The sequence below is a fragment of the Mastomys coucha genome, unplaced genomic scaffold (genome assembly GCF_008632895.1).
Source record: "Mastomys coucha isolate ucsf_1 unplaced genomic scaffold, UCSF_Mcou_1 pScaffold2, whole genome shotgun sequence".
In the NCBI taxonomy this organism is placed as follows: domain Eukaryota; kingdom Metazoa; phylum Chordata; class Mammalia; order Rodentia; family Muridae; genus Mastomys; species Mastomys coucha.
This window is the reverse complement of record NW_022196902.1, coordinates 7,756,995-7,772,525: the sequence shown is the minus strand read 5'-3', so window position 1 is coordinate 7,772,525 and position 15,531 is coordinate 7,756,995. Positions and strand designations below refer to the sequence as shown.

Genomic DNA, 15,531 nt, shown 5'->3' with positions numbered 1-15,531 from the left:
GAAACTGGGAATGGAGAAATTTACATGTAAATAAAGAAAATATCTAATAATAAAAAAATAAATAAATAAAATCACATCTCATGATGATGATAGAGAACTTTAAGAAAGATATAAATAACTCCCTTAAAGAAATACAAGAGAACACAGGTAAATGGGTAGATGACCTTACAAAGGATACCAATCTTTGAGATTAGTCATACTTTTCCACTGATTCAACTCTGCTCTGAATCACATCTGCTAGGGTTTTCAAACAAAGAGTTATATTATGTGTTTTACTTAGGATCACTGTTCCTGTGATGAAAGCCTATGACCAACAGAGCTTGTGGAGGAAAAGTTTTATTTGGCCTTACTTCTATATTACAGTTTATCATCAAAGTAAGTCAGGACAGGAACTCAAAAGAGGTAGGAACTTGAAAGCAGGAGCTGATGCAGAGCCATGGAGGGGTTCTGTTTCTTGCTTGACCATAATGGCTTGTTCAGAATGCTTTGTTTGTAAACTCTAGGACCACAGAGGACAGCACCACCCACAAATGGGCTTCATCTTCCCCTATCAATCACTAACAAAGAATATGCCCAACACCAGTTTCTCAGTTAAAGTTCCCTCCTTCCAAGTCATCTTAGCTTGTGTTAAATTGACATAAATTTGTTCATGACTATTACTATTTTTAGCAAGTTTTGATAATGTTTACATCATTATAGGTTCTTTTTATTCAGAGAAATAAATTCTTCATTAATACATTCACCTGTGATTATATGCAATTTCTCTGGATATGTTTCTCTAATATTATAATTAAAGAGACTTACAGGCTTATTTTTCATAAATATGTCTGGTGTCTTTCCATGGTTTCCACGTTTTGCTGAGTTAGCATAATCTACCCATATCAAACAATGGCTAATACCTTATAAAAGCTGAAACATTAGGCATAAACTTCTAGATTCTACCTGCCTTTGGAATAGGTAAAGTTGGTATTTTCTGACATTTGTTACATGCTAATTTTAAGGGAAAGGCCTAAAATTAGTGGTGGAATCTTAGCATAAATTTTTTAATTTCTTCACAACATTGTACAATCTTTTTTCATTACATTTAGAATAAGATAACCACTTCTGTTTTTAAAAGAGTGAAGGAAATGATAGTTATCTTATACATGCATTATATACTAAATTCATATATATTTTGTGTACTTTTCCTTGGCATGATGGTTTGAATTAGAATGATCTTCATGGGTTCATATGTTTAAATGTTTAACTCATAGTTGGTGGACAGTTTAGTTTCAAAGGTCAAAGTCAGGTTCAAACTCCCCATCTCTCTGCCACAATTTGTTATGATCCAAATCCTCAGCTACTACTCCAGTACTGTGCTGTTGGCCATTACAACCTCAGCCATAATGATCATGTATTAAACCTGTGAAACTGTAAATCTCTAATTAAATGTTTTCTTTTGTTAGTAGACTTAGTAATGGTATCTTTTCAGGCAATAGAACAGCAACTAACACTTGGGCTGGATCATGAACTATATAAAAATTAGAACAGAATACATATTCATCTCTCTCTGTTTCCTGAATGTTGGTGCATACCATGACTTTTTATCTACAGTGGACTGTACCTTAGAACTATGATCCCTTGCTTCTCCTATTTCCTTCAGTTGCTTTCATCAGGGTATTTTATCATAGAAAGATGAAAGTAACTAGGACAATTTTTACATATTAGCAACATTTTTATCAATAATAACAATTTATGTTAATTATAACTAGATCCCAAAATGAAAAGGCCCACTTCCCAATAAGGTTGAAACAACTTGTTTTTATTTTTGGCTGACAATATCTCTGATCTCCAGACAAGATTGTAATTGTTTCTAGGATACCGAATCAGATTCTAAGATTCAAGTATCAACTTCTACTATCCTGAATGATAGAGTCCATCCTATCAATAGGCTTATTTTTAAACATAGCAAAATAAATTATAATAAAATAAAATGAAAATCATAAATTCAAAGTTGGACAACATAAACCAGCATAAAAAGTAGAAGAGCCCCTAAGGGAATGCATGACAATCAAAGACTCACCTTTTTAAATATCCAGAAGTACCATAAAATAATAAACTGACAGGTATAGTATAATTGCAGATGATTTTCTGTACACCATTGTAGTCCCTATATATTCTGCTTCAGGTTTTGTGTTCATATGACCTATGTTCATGTTTATTTAGAAAGCCTTATTTCTTGGTGTCCTTCATTACCTCTGGCTCTTAAACTCTTTATATCCCCTCTTTTATGGGGTACTCTGAGGCCTGGGTGAGGAATTTGACAAAGACATCTCATTTAGGTCTTTAGGGGTGTGGGGTTCCATATGCATCTTCTTGGAAAAGAAAATACACTAGATTTTATGTTGGTAGTGAAAATTGGAGTATCAGGGGAAAGTGGAAGAGAAGATGGATTGATGAGAAGAATGAGGAGGAAGAAAAGCTGCTAAAGTTGAAGAGTATGAGTGGTAGTATAGAAGCCTAGTGCAGTGGAAATGTTCTATAAGATGTGAAGACAATCCTAATGAAGTCTTCAACTCATAGTTGCCCAATTTAATGCAGTGGGAACTTTGTATAACATATTAAAGTGATCCTAATGAAGTCTCCAACTAATGGAGACAGGTCCCCTATTGGCAAACTTTTGTCACCAAACAAAACTTCCAGTACCAGGACTGGGTTCCATCCAATTGAGTTGTTAACCAAAAAGGTCTCATAGAAATCTCCAAACAATGCAGGCTGTTGCCAATACAATAGATTGCTCCCCACAAATTTGCAGCAAGGCCTCATTGTGGAAGATCCAACTCATTGAATTTGGAGAGGATGAGCTAGGGCCTCCATAGAAACACCAAATTCATGTTCAGTTTCTATGATAAAAATGGTATTTTACAGGCTACCAAAAGATTAAATTAAACACCAACCCAACCACAAAACCCCTGATCTACAATCTGTACTGCCTGCAAAATATGTTAGGATAATGATGGCACACACCTTCTGGGAGCAACCCAATAATGTGTGATTTGACTTAAGTTTCTTCCAGGAGATGCATAGATTCCAACAAGATAGAAACTCACTCTTACGGGTTGCAATGTACCCCTCCAAGCCAGAATGTTTGATAGATGATATTCTATTCTGATCTACTCCCCAAGAAAAAGTAAAACAAAACAAAACAAAACTTATTTTCCAACATCTTTGGCCTGAGGCAGAGATTATGGCATAAGATACTCAAAACTTTCCTACCAGCCTCGTTGTAGATATTTTATAGTTTTCTTAATTATTTATTACCTTCTCATCAATCATCTAGATTTGTTGAATTATCATTTATCTTTAGCATAGGAGAATTTATGCTTCCTAGCATATCATTTCTTAGGTTAATTTATAGAAAATATTTTAATCATTAATTTCAAAATATTACTTAAAATATGCACAGCACTATCTATGCTCACTAGTTTTAGAAATGAGTCATACTGAAATTGTTACTTTCTTCATAACAGATATTCAGTAACATCCTTTTAAAAATACCTTAGGCAACCATATATGCATTTAAAGTACCCTGATATATCATTCTTTCAAGATTAAAAGTGCTAACATGAGCAGCCTACTTAAAATACACTAGGTATACAAAAGTCTTTATTCACCCTCTTTTTGTTAGCCTATATAAAAAAATACAAGTATTAGGAAAAATGCAATTTTTATTCTGTAAATAAATCCAAGTTAAAAATGATCCAATAAGGTATCTGAGTTGTCAGTAATCTTAAATGATATCTAAGCTATTAATATACAAATTTGAGTTCAGTTTTCCATTGTTAAGGAAAAGAGTCAATGATTCAATGACAATATCTAAAATATCTTAATTAAAAACAAAGGTAATTCTAGGCTAGTCATAAAACATTGCTCCTTAATGAAGTTAGAAGCTATTTAACTGTCATGCATAACTTGAACCTGAAAGAAAAATTTGATAGTTTACCAAATCTGTAATTGCTCTGAAACTTAAACTAGCCAGTTACATTATTTGAAACTTGTACATTGCTAATACAAAATAGACACTTCAAACCTATGTGGCAAAACATAAGAAAGAGAAAAAAAGCACAACTCTTAAAAAACAACATTTTACGTAAAATAAAAATGAAGGTGAAGAAATGCCTGTGTACCAGTAAATCACATCTATGCTCAGCCAGCCAGAAGTACAAGGGCTTAGTGGGCTTCCAAAAGAAGCACAGAAACTTGGGATGGCAGGCGAGGATACAAGGAGAATTTGAGAGGCACATGGATTTTGTCAAAACATATTATATAAACATATGGAATTCTCTAAAATTTTAAAAATGGAAATGATTAATAATATTGATAAAAAATAAAAGCAAGATAAAAATATACAATGACAATTAGGCAAGTTTAATGTTGGCCTTAATAACAATAATAATTGAAGACTGTCTACCAAGTTGAAATATAAATAAATTTGAGTAAAGCCTAGTTAAAACTTTCCACATGTTTGTAATTTCTTAGCATGCATTATTCTACTTTTAAGGGTCTGCCACTCAATTCCAAATTGCCTTGTTAACTATCAACTTAAGATTCAATGACCCTTAGCCAATGAAACCACATTAAATAGAAATATTCTAGTTATGAAATAATTTTATTGACCCTTAGAGACATTCATTTTTTAGCTTAAAAACATTACACACACACACACACACACACACACACACACACGCACACACACACACATTTTTGTTTCTAAAGAATTCTTTCATGGGGTCATGCAACACAGAGCAAGAATTTAAGCATTCCCCTTGTCCAGTGGGAACACATTTCTGTATTCGAAAGCATTCCAAGGCTTTCCTTTCCTCAGGGATATCCTGTTTCAGCTTTATGAAGGAGTCCTTTAGAATAGTTTGAACTTAGCTTAGAGAAGAAAGAATAGGAAGGAATAAAAAGAAAAATTCAATCAGCTTAAAAAAAATCTTCTGGAGACTTACTTCTCAAAATTCTGTTCTAAGTATGTTCCAAGTGTCTTTGCTCATCTGCTTCTTTCAAAGACAGATTTTATACGGTATGAAAAAAAATCATGTCTTTAAAAATTGACTGGATGATATAAGTTATACAAGGACCAAAAAGAAAATAAACTTTAAAATGACAAAGGATGGATTAATAAAAATGATTAAGATATCAAAGGTCAAATTTCAACATAGTGATATGAGTCTCTAAATCAGTTTCAGATCTTAAAAAATGTTGATATGATCATCATAACATTTATAAAAATGTGTGTAGAAGATTGTGTTCAATCAAGTTGACAACTTGAAGAAACTAAATGATGGAATTTATTTCAAACTTCTTTTCATCTGAGCTAAAAGCTGGTTTTCATAAATGACTTTTTATGAATTCTAATCTGTTCTAACAAGTATTTTCATCTCTTCCCCTTGGATAAATCCCTATCTGATGAGGGGAAACTGAATAAATAGTGGCAAAAATTCTAACTTAAGGTCTTATGCATATCAGAAGAATTCATACTAGCTTACATAATAAATACAAAAGTTAAATTCCCAATAATTATAAATAAAATTTGTTTTAAAATATTTAAATTGATTCTGGTTATCTCAGGTTCTCTTGATTAATGATTAATTGTTAAAAGGAATACTTCAAATAATTAATTCTACTTCTAGACTAATCCTCCAGACAACAAATAAATAACCAAATGATATCATTAATCAACAATGACTCACTACAATCTAAAGGATATAATTGCAGTTCTATATTCACCTTAATTTTGAGATAATAATTTAATTACATTTCTTCCCTTTTGTCTTTCAAAATCCTCCAATAGCCACATTCCCATTCTCTTTCTAATTCATGTTTTCTTTTTTAATGTTATTGCATGCAAGAGTATACACATATTTTTAAATATAACCTTATTAGTTTGAATAATTTGGTAGTTTATGCATTTTTAGAGATTACCATTTTAACACTTGACAATCAGTTTGTATGATAGTCTCAAGGGAAGAAAGAACATCTCTCTTCCAACTTTCCCCAGTTGCCTATAATTCTTTGGTTAATGTTGAAGTCTCTAGAGCTTATCACTGTTCAGTTTAGCATGCTCATTAGTTACAGCCTTGTTCAGCTCATATTGAGGCAGTCATGTTGGTAAGATTTTAGAGTTATAGCTTTTGATATTACAAGGATATATAATGTTTGTACTAATATTTCTTAAATCCTGTGATATTTAAAATCATAATAATGCCAATCTTGACTTCACATTACAGGTAAAGATCGCATCAGTCCTCTACTTCAAAACTACACATTTACTTCTATAAACTCCTCAAAACCGTATGTATCCCTCAGCACTAACCTTATGCCCCACAGGTCTTGGTTGACAGCTGGGACAAATAAGCCTGGCTCCTCCCAATTGCAGCTGCAAGATAGATTTTACATTCTTCACAGTGCGATTCTGATTTTGAATCAGAATCAGTAGGTGTAGTGGCTGGTTTGTGTGCCAACTTAACACTGGCTGGAGTTATCACAGAGAAGGGAGCTTCAGCTGGGGAAGTGCCTCCATGAGATCCAGACGTGGGGCATTTTCTCAATTAGTGGCCAAGAGAGTAGGGCTCCTTGTGTGGGTGGTGCCATCCCTGGGCTGGAAATCTTGGGTTCTATAAGAGAGCAGGCTGAGCAAGCTAGGGGAAGCAAGCCAGTAAGGAACATCCCTCCATGGCCACTGTGTCAGCTCCTGCTTCCTGACCTGCTTGAGTTCCAGTTCTGACTTCCTTTGGTGATCAACAGCAGTGTGGAAGTAAGCTGAATAACCCTTTCTTCCCCAACTTGCTTCTTGGTCATGATGTTTGTTCAGGAATAGAAACCCTGACTAAGACAGTAGGTATATTGAAGAACTTACTGTTAGGCAAAATTAAGCAGAAGTATAAGAATCAGAGATTATACCAAGTCTGACATGGAAAGCTGTGGTTCAGTTTGCCCAAGACATTAACTTTAGGCCAGAGTAAATGCAGTGGTAGCCAAATCAGAGAGTTGTGCAGGGTGGGGTGTGTGTGAGAAAGAGATATTCCACTTATAAACTATTAGCTTTCATTTATTTGTGGACATCTAAAATCATATCAATGAACTCATTCATTTTATAAGCCTAAAGCTCATAAGATTGGGACGTAAGTTCAGATAATAAATTCCTTTGTGTATGAATCCAATTTGTGGGAGGGGGTAAGAGCCTACTAAAAACTTTTATAGAATGAAAAAATACTTCATAAAAGAAACAAGAGTTCACTGAACTAGAGAATCAAAAGAGATTTAATGGGTACAATAGAAATGAATGAAAAGAGAATTATATGGGTACAATAGAAGTGAATGAAGAGAGAATTATATCAGCAGAGAGAATGAAAGAACAGTTTTTCAACCAGAAAGGCAATATTCAAAGGGAGAGTAGAGGGCATTAAAGACTGCAATGTTCTTGACCTGCCTCTGAGGGGTGATTCTTTTGATCTGAATAAAGATAATTTATATTAATTGAAAATAAATAAGTTTTCTATACCAACAGTAAAATGTTATGTCACATAAAGAAATCCTTAAAATTATCTATCACTCTATAGAGATATATTCAATTAATATAAATAAAATGAAGGTAGACTTCATAGAGATGTAAAATTTTGGACCCTATTGTAAATGTAAATCAGAAAGTATAGGTTAGAATAAGTTTTCATTTTAATAAGATCTACAGCTAAACCTGATACTGGCTTAGATTTGAATGAAGATCTATTACTCCAATAACAAGAAATAGTGTCGACACGACACACTATTTCTGACTAGAATCTTGTACCACACTGCTAAACATATCAGTCCTTATTATTCTCTATATCTTATGCCACTAAAACATTTTAAAGCTATCTAAAAACTATGCCATTCAGATGGTTTTAGTAGCCTGTTACTGAGCCAAATTGGAGTATCAGAAAAATACTTGTTTTGATGATTGTTTACACTTTTATGTAAAAGTCTTTATTCTGGAAAAAATGGTTAACACATAAAGAAAATAATAAAGAAGCACACATAAGAGGAAAGGAGCAGATCCATGAAGACTATGAGAGAAATCCTTGAAGCTACTGTGGCTGGCACATGACCAAATGCATCACTACAGATTTCTGGTTCTGTCTGTGTTTTGTGTTGTGATACTGGCCATGAGCAAGTAGATCCCTCAACTTTCTATGGAGGCAGTAAAATGACTAGAGATAATTAAACAATATTGAGAATTTTAAAAATTCCAAGTTCTATATTGAGTAATAATATAATTGGTAAGCAAAAATTATTGCTTTCAAGTAAGAATTTTTTTCATTCAAAATTATTTCAGTCTATGAGAAATCTGCTTTGATTTTTAACTTCAAAGAATGATCTGTCTCTCATTAAGGGACATCTAAAGGTAGCTCTGACCTTTGTAGTTCAGTTTAACAGGCTGTAATGTCCTCTGCTTGGATATGTGCCCTGCAGACTGTAAGCATTTCTTTAAACACTTGGAAACAAATTTAAACATTTAGATTTCATTTGTTTGACAAATATTCAATTGTAACATGTTACTGAATTGTAAGAAAAATATCTGCCCTATTACATATTCAACCTTCTGTAGTTTATCTAACAGTTTGTCAAACTAAGTAAAATTATATTTAAATGGAACATCTCTGAAGTAGTATCTAGAAAGTTTGATTAAGTAAAATCATAGAATAAAATCTAAACATTGCTGTGGCTGTCTCTGAGTTGCCTAATCCACAGGGAAAAACAAATATGTCTTAACAGAGATTGAGTGAATAAAGAAGAAAAACACCTCTTGTAAACATAAATTGTAGTATAGTTAAAGGAAAGAAGAGAGTTATAAAAAATAATGTCTTGGGCCACTGAATTATACAATGAATCATTTTTGCTCATTGTATTAGAGGTTTCTATCGATAATCATTTGGCTTCTTCAAAACTGCAGGCTGTGCTCAACAAATCATGGAAAAATTACATAAGAAAAGAAAAACCAGTCTTCCTTATATCCTGTCTTCCTAGAAATAAAGGGTGTGGCAGGCACAGGCTGAGATGCCTCAAGGAATTGCTCTTAGTGTTTTAACTTCCTCCTACCTGAGCCCAAACTCTTAAATAATTTACTACTTTCATAGTTAAGCAAGTAGTCTTTGAGGAACATTCATAATCCAAATAACAGTGTCAAAGAATCTCTCCTTAAAATACCTGTGATTTAATAATGGATGCTGCAGGATATAGAGGATTTCAGCTATCGTGTGAATTACAAATTCACATCGTAGCCATGGCATCAGGGAGCAGAAGGGCACCAATGCACACTGAAGTTTGCACTGTATGTTCTTAGTCTGCCATTTCAGTAGATCAAAAGTTTCTGAAGGTAGCTAAGCATGAGATACTGTAATTTTAATATTAGAAAGAAAAATTAACATTTACATCGACTTGTTTTAATAATTATTTTATATCACTTATCTTGCTAGTACAAATAAATAACAGGTTTTTGTTTATTTGTTTGTTTCTTTGTTTATAAGTATGGGTCATGGAAACCCCCAGAACCTCTAGTGCTCCCAGGCACTAAACCACCAACCAATGAGTACACATGGTAGGACTCGTGGCTCCAGCTGCATATGTAGGAGAGACGGCCTTGTTGGTCATCAATGGGAGAAGAGGCCCTTGGTCCTGTGAAGGCTCTATGACCCAGTGTAGGGGAAATTCAGGGACAGGAAGTGGGAAGGGGTGGATGGGTAAACAGGGGGAGCAGGGAGGGGATAGGTAGTTTTCTGAGGGGAAACCAGGAAAGGGGATAACAATTGAATTATAAATAAAGAAAATATCTACTAAAGGAAATTATTATACAAACATCCTATATGTAAACTCAGTTGATTTTCATGGAAACTATTTGCTGTCAAACTTTTGATGTTGCCATCTCTGTATTAGAGGTAAAGTGATTTAATGGAGTTCACAGGAGTGAACAAAGTGATAGGTATTTCTATTGCTTATTTATGTTTAATCAGGACTCAAAACCAGTCAGTGTGCCTGTAAAACAAGTTACCTTATTCTTTCACAAAACAAAAATCTAGTTGTAGATAGTACTCAATAAATTAATTGGAATATAATGTGAGTGAAAGAAATTTATTCAAATGTTTTCTAACTGGTAAGAAAGAACTGAAACTAATTTATGTTAGCACCATTTCTTTGAAGTACAAATCTAATCAAAAAGTACCTTAATTTGTTTCCTCAAGCATGTTAAGTAGCCACAGGCATTATGCAACACTAAAACTATCAGGAAAACTGGAGTGCTAATATGGGATATACAGTGGGGAATAAGCAAATATCAAACAGTGGAGACTAGTTATATGTATAATCACTACTCTAGATGTATAAACACACACAACTGCATACCTACACATATGCATACACACATGCAAGCCCAATGGGTATGCACCAAGCACATGCATGTACAAATTTACAAACATGTATAGGCACACATATGCTCACTTACATGCACAGGCAAAAACACATGCACATACACTCATAAACAAATTAAAATTTGTATTTTCATAGTCTCCACTCTTAAAAATATCTTTGCTGTATTAGATTTTTTAAACCATAGAGTAAAAGAATGCTTTAAAACTATGTTCCTCAGTAGCAGACCTTCAAACCTGAATACATAAAATGCCATTTCTGCAATAGAAAAAGCACATCACTAAGATTCAAGTCTTTGAAATTCTGCTGGGATTTGAGGAGTCTACATGACGGCACACACTACCATGTGTCATTTCACTGCTCAAGAAACCAGAAGGAATATTTCTTGCTTCTCAGTTATTCTTAATCTAGTATTCTTTTTGCATAAATCCTTAAAACTGAAATCCTCCAAGGAAAAATAATCTGTCAAGATGGTTTTCATTCCCTCTTTTAGAATACTGAATGCAAAACATGACTGAATACATTGAATCTGAGGAGTTAACAAGCGTGGGAGCAATTTAAGAAAGGCAAATGTTTCTTTTTTTATAAGGAGTGTCTACAATGCACCTAGGAATGCCAAATGAACAATATCTTTAAGCAAGCAATTATATGATGGTCCACAATGAAACCAAATACATGGTTTTAGAAAGAATATTGACTGTTTTAACACTCACAAAGGTGGCACAAATTAAGTTCAGAGTTAACTTCAAGTTCCTATACACTGTAGTAGATAAGAGGAGTTATTTTTGATCTTTTTCTGGCTTAAAAAGTTCTCCATGTTATATTGGATATTTATGATTTTCAGTGGTAGAGTTTTTTATTATCATTGTGTACAGTTTACCTGAAAAGACAAACAAGATATCCATTGTGGAGAGCCGTTCCAAGAGCGAGTGGTCTCATAAGCAAGCCCTCATTTGGCTAAGCTTGCTGCCATTGGTTGCTTCCGCATCTGGTGACTTACACGTGGCCCATTGGGATTGGCTAAGCTTGGGAGTACTCCACGGCAGAGGGTGGGCCAGAAGGTGGAGCTTAAGTAATGGATCCCCAAAGGCAGAAAGGTGGAGCTTAAGTAACGGCTAGGGAAAGGTAGGCTGCAGAAGCCAGAAGGCAAGAGAAGAAGGCAGGGAAGCAGGAGGAGCAGGAGGGAGAAGCAGGAGGGGAAAAACTGTTACAACGTTCCTGAATAAACTGCTAAAAGGAAGAGCTCGGGTCGTGTCTTTTTTCCCCCGGACAAGGCAGGCACGACAATCCATACTTTTAAAACTTATATACTAGAATAACTTAATGTTTCCCCAGAGTTACAGTATAGTATGCCAAACAATCTAAATTACATGTGTCCCTATATAAAGCCTAATTATAAGTACTATTTGCTCCCTTGAAACAGTGAACTTTCCTTCCAGGGTAAAAATAACTCAGAATAGAAGATTGTAGCTCTTTTTTGCTAACAAAATTTTAAACTTAATATTCAAACTGAGTTTCTGCAAAGTCTTAATGACATTTTATACAAAGTATGGAGTCAATCTTTAAGAAGTTGATAGAGGTACTGACTTCTCTATATAAGCTACATATAAACCTATAATGATGTCATCTAAATAATTTTGCTGTCATGAATGGCTGCTTCAGGTTGTTTGTTGTACATTGATAAAAATTAAAACTAAATAAACATTAGTTCCTTTGACACTGGATGGGCCTGAATCCAAAGAGTCACACATTAAGCTTCTAATTCCAGAAGCTTATAGTTCTAACCCTTGAGAACCGAAGGCTTAAGGTTCTAAGATTAATTTATAGCTAGATATTTATAGTTCAAGGAAAAGACTTATTGCTCTGGGATTAGAGTGCAGAGAAGTAGTGACTAGAGTTAAGGTACCAAACTTTAGTCCTCTACCCTTTGTGGCCCTCAGAAGGTTAACTACCTCCTCTCTAGTGTTATAGCTCTGAGTTTCAGGACTCTGATGTGTCAGTAAATGTCTACATCTTTTAGCTGCATCATCACTTTTGAGGTTACACCGAAGCACTCAGGTTTTGTCTGTTCTTGATACAAACTTACATCACTATAATAAAGACCCAAGTGGACAAAAAAGATCCCATGGAATGAGGCTCTTCAGAGCTCAGTGCTGCAACATAAGGATCATAGAACATGCATAGAAGAAGCCTCAGCACCCAATACTATCCTGACAAAACTGGAGACAGCTTGAATGGATTGAAAAAAGAAGATTCTGCATCTGTGTGTAAATTGTAATTACATGGATCACATCTTGGTTACCTGTTTCATCAATTGCATGACTTGAATAAAGGTTAATCAGTAGCCTCCAATTGTGTCAATCACAGACCTTGTGCTAGTTCCATATAGATGTGTTCCCTTCTATCCTGAGTGAATAACATCAGAGAAACCTAGAGTTCACAGGCCTGTGTCTCTTGCAAAGGAGAATCTTCCAAGGCTTGTGGTGGTTAGTTGCCAAGTGTAGTCATGGCTGGAAGCACGGTCTCTTCTGCCAGTTTATGAGTAGCACTGTGAAGTATTTTTACCAGCAGGCATTTATTACTTCAAGGTTTCTATGTATCATTGAAAGTAGTGGCAATGCTCTGATGGTTCTATAAAATCATAACAGAACAAGAATTAGACATATTTGTTGCATAGGCATTTTTATCTGCAGAGGTTTGAGTAACAAAATTTGCACTCATCATTACATAAACATGAACACGTAAAACAATAAAACCATTAACCTTTTCTAGAGATAGGAACCAAGGATAATGAGTTTTCTTTGCAGACAAAGAATTTAGGGAAAAAATCAGAATAGGATAAGTAAGGACAAAATTAGGTAATATTTTAAATGGTAGTGATTCCTTCAAAAATATATAGCTGATGATGGGATTAAGAAAGAAATTTGTTAAGCTGAAAGAGTATATAAGTATTCTCTTATAATACTTGCAGATAGAAAAATGGACAAACTTTAAATTTCACTGTTCACTGATTTGTTAGACTGAATATCTCCTAGGGAGGTCACAGTGCATTGCTGGGGCTGCAGGACTATGCATCCTTCTCTCTTTGGTAACTGACTAATTTCAGCTAGGGCAAAACTGCTGGAGCTGAAATTGACTTCTTTCAGCAGGGCTCTCCAGTTGTGTTGCATTCACAGGAATGCCAGTCTACCTCCACAGTTTACCTGATTCCTTTAACATTTGCTTTGAAGTTTCTTTGCTTGTGATAGCATCTAGGGGGGGAATCAATAGAGGCATTGTTTGTTTTATTCCTTCTGCTATTATATCCTTTCTTTCCTATGTGCAGTTCTCAGGTCAGTTAGTAGATGGTTCCTCCTGGCAGCAACATATATTTTCAGTTCAGTTCTTGAGTACAGTGGCCTACCATATTGTCTCATTCAACATGTTTTAGCTAAATAAATGTTCTTCTGCACTCAAATGATAATGCATCCCAGGAGAACTTCATAATTAGAATGTGAATTAAAAAAACTACAATAACAACAACAACAACAACAAAAAAAACAACCTCCCCAAAACACCCAAAAATAATAACAAATAAGGACTGTGTTTAAAATACTAAAGAAATTAAATAACAATGAAAATACCACAGGCATGCAAGGTGATAAATAATTCTCAGAAAGATTAAGACATATAGAATAGCCTGATAAGATGTCTCTTTCTGGTCTCTATATGCATAAGAAGTATGTATGGACCAATTTTTATTATATGTGGATGTCATTAATAGCAAGCATCTAGGCTTCAGACCTTATGCGTACGTAGATCAGGGTGCAGAGCAGAACAAATTAGCCAAGCTCTCTCTAGCCCTGTATCTCATTTTGTCAGACCATATACTACATTCCTATTTGTCCAGACTTCTGAATATCTTCAAAGATCTTAGGGATATCTAGACATTGCAACTAGTTTTGGATGTCATGGACTCTACGTGCCTATTGTGTAGTGTGTTCTGTAGGGTAAGTTGTATTAACTAATTAACTACATTTCTATTGTGCTGAAACACTCTAACAAAAGCATGTTAAGGGGAAAAGGGTTTATTTTAGCTTGCAAAGGGATAGAGTCCTTTATAGCCTGAGGGTTTGGCAGCAAGAGCAAAAACTAACCCAATGATGTTTTCTGTTTTTTTTTTAATTAATTATTTAATTTACTTATTTACATCTCAAACACTGCCCCTGATTCTGCACCCCCCCCGCAAAAGAGTCCCTCCCCCAATCCACTCTAGTCATTTCCTCTGAGATTGTGGATCCCCTCTGAGACTGTGGATCCCCTTGGGTATCCTCCCCTTCAGGGTTAGGTGCATCCTCTCCCAATGAGACTAGACAAGAATGAATTCCACAGCCAGGCAACAGCTTTACAGATTGCCCCTGCCCCACTTGTTGGGAAACACACATGGAGACTGAGCTGCATGTCTGCCATATATGTGCCAGGGCCTGCTCCAGAGACCTGGAGTAGGAGACACTCCCAGGAGTCAACAGGGGTGGCCTTAACAGAGAGACATAATAAAGGGGATATGAAGAGGCCTCCTCCTGTAGACAGGCAGGACCGCCAGTGGAGGTAGAAGAACACTAAACCACACACAAATTTCTACTCAAAAATTTTTCCTGTCTAAAAGAAATACAGGGACAAGGATGGAGGAGAAACTAGCCAACAACCAATAACTGGCCCAACCTGAGACCCATCCCATAGGCTAGTACCAATCCCTGATGCTATTAACTGTAATTGGTTATGCTTGCAGACAGGAACCTAGCATAACTGTCCTCTGAGAGGCTCTTTCCAGCAGCTGACTGAAACAGATGTGGATACACATAACCAAACACTGGACAGAGGCCAGGGACACTTATGGAAGAGTCTGGGCCAGCATCAGAGGCCTTGAAGTGGATAGGAACTCCACAGGAAGACCAACAGAGTCAACTAGCCTATCACATTTCCGTTCCCATATAGGAAACGGAAAAGTAGAAAATAAGACGAGTGAGGCTGTCAACCCTCCAATCCTGCCCTCAGTGATGAACTTTCTCCATCAAGGTTTAGTCTCCTAAAGGTGCTACAACCTCCCCC

The 15,531-nt window shown here is 35.3% G+C and overlaps 1 long non-coding RNA gene across 2 annotated transcripts in view; it reads left to right on the top strand.

Annotated features, from left to right (window-relative positions):
- The window catches only part of LOC116097791, a 99,003-nt gene that overhangs the window by 5,131 nt on the left and 78,341 nt on the right, over window positions 1–15,531 (top strand). For both annotated transcript variants that reach the window (XR_004121554.1, XR_004121553.1), the window contains exon 2: window positions 6,273–6,336. This is a non-coding gene — a long non-coding RNA (uncharacterized LOC116097791). The remainder of the gene's footprint in view (window positions 1–6,272; window positions 6,337–15,531) is intronic.